The sequence below is a fragment of the Lactuca sativa genome, chromosome 5 (assembly GCF_002870075.4).
Source record: "Lactuca sativa cultivar Salinas chromosome 5, Lsat_Salinas_v11, whole genome shotgun sequence".
NCBI classification, from domain to species: Eukaryota; Viridiplantae; Streptophyta; class Magnoliopsida; order Asterales; family Asteraceae; genus Lactuca; species Lactuca sativa.
This window is the reverse complement of record NC_056627.2, coordinates 360,216,130-360,222,129: the sequence shown is the minus strand read 5'-3', so window position 1 is coordinate 360,222,129 and position 6,000 is coordinate 360,216,130. Positions and strand designations below refer to the sequence as shown.

General features: G+C 40.4%; 1 protein-coding gene across 1 annotated transcript in view; it reads right to left on the bottom strand.

Annotated features, from left to right (window-relative positions):
* The window catches only part of LOC122197850 (NAD(P)H-quinone oxidoreductase subunit 5, chloroplastic), a 2,627-nt gene extending 2,459 nt beyond the window's left edge, over positions 1-168 (bottom strand). The window contains exon 1 of the mRNA XM_042901946.2: positions 1-168. This exon is cut by the window's left edge and continues 2,459 nt beyond it. The gene's annotated coding sequence lies outside the window, so the exon portion shown is untranslated.
* Positions 169-6,000: the final 5,832 nt, after the last annotated feature.

Here is a 6,000-nt window from a genome sequence, read left to right as displayed (position 1 = left end):
TTATAACATGAAAATGCAAATCTAAATTATTATTACGAGAAATTCTCGTAATAATAATTTAGATTCATAGAGCAAGGATAAAAAATTACGCTAAAAAGAGTACTTGATGCTGATATGAATTATAGGATTAACTAAGGTCATCGGTCTAATGAAATAAAAACTCTTGAGTTTAGTTAGTTTCCTTGTGAGTTATGTTGTTAGTGTAGGCTCATAACCTATAGAAGTAGATGAAAGGTAATACCCTAGTCATCAAATTACTCTGAAGGATTGGGTGCCTTAAGACTTACACTAGACAAGGGAGCCCCTAGTTGTGTAGTCAAACCCTTACCTTAAATGGTTCATCGGAGCGATAATTCTCTCTGATAATCTTGTACTAGTATCTGTGAGGATCGGTAGGAATAGATATGTAGGAATGTAAGAAAATTATGGATTTAGTATGGTATCGATTGGTTTTGTGGGTATGCTAATTAAGGAATATTATCATATCAATATTATGGGATTGAAATCCCTATGTATCTCACCAGGTTTCCCCAACCTGACCCACTCAGTTTATATGCATCACAAATATCAAGACTTAAGCTAATGGAACATGATTAGGATGCTAAGTGATTAAGAGACAACCTACAATAGTACTTAGGACCATTAGGTCTTTACGCTGTCACTTATGTATCTGTATTGATTATGACATCCTTAGGGTTTTCACATTTTAGAAACAAACATTTGTAATCAAATGATATTTTATACTTGGATTTTCCACAAATATAAATAAATGATTTTAAAAGCGTAAAGAAAAGTTTTAATTGGTTCTGAAAATTAGAGGATGTCACATATTTATAAGGATAAAAAATTTCAAAGAATTTGGTAATGCTAATTACTTGAATTTAGAGAACTTCCTTGATCTTAAACTGGAAAATTTTGATACAAGAGAATAAGAAAATCTAATCACATTGATTAAGAAACTCTTATAACAACAACTTAACTTCATCATGATCACTACTATTGCATTGAATTTTGTAATTAAACCCAAAATCAAAGTAGATTTCATCCATATCCAATTTCAAACCATTACACTTATGAACCACTCTTATATTTCTAAACCATCTTGTAACATTCAAAAATATTGGTATGTTTCCTTTAACCCCATTTATGCAAAAACCTTTGTTTTTGGTCCTTAACTCAATATGTGGGGAGTGCCCTATGGGTACACTGAGCGTACTAGCTCTCCGATGGATTGCAGATGCACCCACATACAATGGGGGTATGTGGGAGAACGTGGGGCGTACTCTAGCCAGCTAGATACCCTAATTTTTAGGGTTTTACCCCTATATAATCTCATTAAGTCTGATGAGCTTTGCCTCTTATCAGCCTCAATATCGCCCAAACGCTAATCTCAACCTTAGCTACCACTTTAGTGTTTTTGAGCTCTTGTGAAGAATATTAGTGTTTTCTTGTGCATTTTGAAGAGATAGAAGCATATTGAAGATTCATTTCTTGGAGTGAAGCTTAGAGATCTAGATTTATCACCTCTTTTGCAAGCCATTGAAGATATAAAGTTCTTAGCTTGAAAACTACATGTGTAGATTTAGTTTGGGGTGATTTATGGCTTATTTTAGTCCCTTTTGGTTTGTCCTTGTGAGTAAATGTTACTCCAGAAGCTTAGCTTCTAGATCTGGATGTTTTAGAGGTCCCTAATGCATAAAAATGCACCTTGTTGGGTTTTGTGGAATCATGCAAAGTTGATGTCTCATTTCATGGAACTAAGATGCTAGAATTGGACCTTGGGGTGTTTTTAGCCATGTAATGGCTTAAGGCCTTCGACCTTACAGGTTAAGACTTTACTATGATGATATCTTGTGGATTATATGATACGTTCTGAAATGAGTAAGCCATTTGGCCAAAGTGTTAGGATCAGGCCAGTAAGAGGGGCGTACACCTGGGTATGTTGAGCGTATTGGCTATAAACTCGTTTCTGCATCGATCGCGTACGAGCACGGTACGTCGAGCGTATGATAGGGTGGGTCGAAGGAATTGTTGGCTTGGGTTTTTGGGCTATGTTTGGTTTGGGCTTGGCCCCTTAAATCCCATGGATAATTTCTAGGTTTTTTTTGGCTTTTCTAGATTGGGCCATATTTGGGCTTTAGGTTCCATTTAGGATATTAGGCCTTTAGAGAGCAAATGGGTTGGGGCAAGTAAGAAAAAGGGTAAAATGGTCTTTTACCTTGGATATTGGACAAGTAACTTTGATTCTTGATTATGGGTCGTGATCCTGTTATTAATTGGATACTTATTTGATGATGTTAGCGCAGGGATTTTCCTGACCACCAGACTGAGATTTTATCTGAATGATTCTGCAGCTTGAGGTGAGTTTCCTCACTGTGTTTTGCGAGTCGAAGGCACCAATGTCGGCCCATGGTTTGTTATGTTTAGGATGGTAGTTGTTTGCGTGACTCTTGCATGTGATATGTGGTTATATGTTTATCGGGCAAGTCCCGATGATTATCTTGTATGCTATTTATCTTAGATTATTGCATATGTTTTTATGATTGTATGTTTATATGTTTACATGTATACCGGGCGGGGCCTGATGACTGACAGATCTGTTTACCGAGGTGGGGATCGATGTCGAGCGGGGCCCAATCTATGATTGATATGTATGGTATGTGGTATTTTGAGGAACTCACTAGGCTTTATGCTTACGCTATTTAGTATATGTTTCAGGTACTTCTGGTTCGAAGGGGAAGATCCCGTGATGATTGTAGTGCATACACCACATCGTTCTGCATTTTTATATTACTATGATGTACTTGGATGTTATTGCTACACTTTGATTCACCATGGTTTCTATGATGTTGTTTGTATAATGGTTTTATTAATTTAAAAAGTTGAAATTTTTAGTATTTATTTTTGGGACGTTAAAAGTTGGTATCAGAGCTTTAGTTTTAGGGATTCAAACATACTCTCGGGTGTTTCTAAACTTAAACTAAGGATTTGGTAGAATGCTTTTGTTCAAAAAAAAAGAAACGTTCTATACAGAGGTTTTCTAACAAAAGAAAAAGGGTGTGGTGCATGCAATCGACTGAGCTCAAGTAAGTTTTCCCAAAATACCCATACATATTTTATGATATGCTTTGCTTGTGAATCAGTGAATCGCATTCTATTTAGGGCTGAGGATCTGCTTAGGATTTGCATGATAGAATGTTAGGAGAGATGCCTTTATATGCCTACTGTATGAGCTTGTATATTGGCATGCTAGTACTAATCAGTCAGTGATAGGATGACCTTTTAGGTTATGCTTGTTCTGATTACTCAATGCTCAAATGCTTCTTGCTTTGTGCTTTTTAGGAATTCACATTAACTCAGCTAACTAGTAAGCGAATATACTAAGTTACATATTATTGAGACTAAATAATTTAAGAAGGTTAGGTTTAACTCTATTGCGCAACTCTTGTCTGAGTCCAACCGTTGTAGTGTAAGACCTTTCATTCGAAGAATTATCTGGTGTTGGTAATATGTAATTGTATTCATGAGCTAGTTAGAGGATGTTAGACGAAATTCCTTCTGCAGCCGATAGCGGAGAATGGTGTGTTCCCCAGGAACACCTAGGAAGAGATTTTATGTTGGGAACCTTGTTTTGTCGAAGATTGTATGTATGGATACGGAGTGAGTTAGAGGGTTCAAATCGATCTTTGAGGAAAGTATGGATAGATGTGAAAGGTAGTATGGGCCCATACCACTCGAAGAAGAGGATATGTACTCGAGCCAAGGAAAGCAGCGACGATACTAGGAAACTTGCAGAGTATGAGATTACTCGTTATTATTTATGCGTGTTATGATGGTTCATATGGTTTATTTTCAGTATGGTGGCTCTTCGAGGCAGACCGGTTAGTGATATAAGAGCTGGTGAGGGTTTGGGCTTGGGTTCTATAGCCGGTTAGTTGGATGATCAGACATACGAGTTCATTTCGTATGAGATTACCCACTGCATACTTGATTAGACTCCTATGATATTTTGTACGGTTAAGGAGGGCGTTACGGAGATTTTGGATGAGTGTTTGGGTGGTTTTTGGTCAGATAATGTGGCATTGATGGGAGCTCGCACGTTGACCTTCTGTGAGTTCTGGGCATCTGGGGCTCCAGAGTAATTCGGGGAGAAGGACCCGATCGCAAGCAGAAGATGGTTAACAGGTCTTCCACACTAGCAGTTTCCTCGATGGGGAAATGGTCAGACTTGCTTCATGTCTTCTGAAAGATAGATCTCAATATTGGTGGGAGGAGGTTGGGCGATCCATGGGTGATGAGGCAGTTGATTCGATGAAATAGGATGACTTTATGACTAGATTTCGAGCCAAGTTTGCACCGGTGATCGAGGTGTAGTAGTTGGCGAGGGAGTTCCAAGACCTTCGCCAGACTATTGACACAGTGGCTGAGATCACCGCTATGTTTCGCGAGAGGGTGATGTTGGTTCCGCAGTATGTGGCAGATGAGGATATGAAGAAGGAGAGATACCATGAGATGTTGAGGAGTGATATTCAGTAGTTCGTGAGCCAATCTAGTTGCAAGACACTAAAAGATATGATTGCGAGAGCCATAGAGAGCGATATTGATATAGAGATGGAGAGGAAGAGGAAGCCGGATCAGGCTCAGGTTTTAGGGGGTTTGGGAAAGAGGCCCAAGGTATTTGATTCGAGAGCAAGAGGCCAGCAGGGCTGGAGCCGTTATGGAAAGTGCGGCAAGATGCACGATGGGGCATGCAGGGTAGGTGGTTCATGCTGCTTCAAGTGCGGCCGGACGGGTCATATTAGCATGGATTCAACTTCTACCAGACCACCACAACCCCAGTATCTAATCTGATTTGCTTCCATTGCAATCAGAAAGAAGGCCCAATGCTCGAGTTCGGAAACAGCAGGACTAGTGGTAGCATCGGCTCTAGCGACACTGCGAATTAATGATGGCCGCCAGAGCAAGACAGATGCGCTTGTGGTGAGGAGTAGGGATTTTCAGCTGACAGCGTAGGAGGCTCATGCAACACCTGATGTGGTGACTGGTACGTATCTTCTCCTTATCTCTTTATTTATGTTGATTTTCCTGCTTTTATTTATGTGTTTTGTTTTAGGATCGTTCCTTCTAAACGGTAACTTTGTGTCGATGTTGTTTGATTCGGGGGCTACTCGATCTTTTGTATCGCTTACGCTTAGCAAGAGGTTTGTTGGGGCTCCGGGGAGCTAGATTGTCCTCTAGAGGTCGAGATTACGGATGATCGATCTGTCCCAAGTGGGGGAGAGTTGGCGGTTCAGGGAGAGAGAGCTTAGTGTGGGACGATTCTACGTTCAACAACTAGGGCTAAAAGCTATCTTCATCAACGTTGTTCCGGATATGTTGCCTATGTTATGAATATTCGGGATAAGGGTAAGGCGACTATGGAGGATGTGCCAATTGTGTGCGAGTAACTAGATGTGTTCCCGAAGGATTTTCCTGGGGTGCCTCTGGAGAGGCAGGTGGAGTTTAGGATTAAATTGGTTCTGGGTGCGGTTCCGATAGACAAGGCACCGTATCAGTTAACTCCTCCAGCGATGCAGAAGTTGTCAACACAGCTGCAGGAGCTGTTAGGAAAGGGTTTCATTCGACCGAGTAGTTCTCCATGGGGATAACCAATCTTGTTTGTGAAGAAGAAGTATGGGTCACATTGGATGTGTATTGACTAATGGGAGCTGAATAAGCTAACGGTGAAGAACCGTTATCCACTCCCAAGGATTGATGATTTGTTTGACCAAATTTAGGGTGCATCTTGGTTTTCCAAGATTGATATTCATTCAGGATGTCATCAGATGAGTATCAGGGAGGAGGATGTGCAGAAGACGACCTTTTGAACTTGCTATGGTCTTTACGAGTTCATGGTGATGGCCTTCAGGCTCACCAATGCTCCAGTCACATTCATGGACCTCATGAACCGTGTATGCAGGCCGATGTTGGACCGGTCTGTGATTGTGTTTATTGATGACA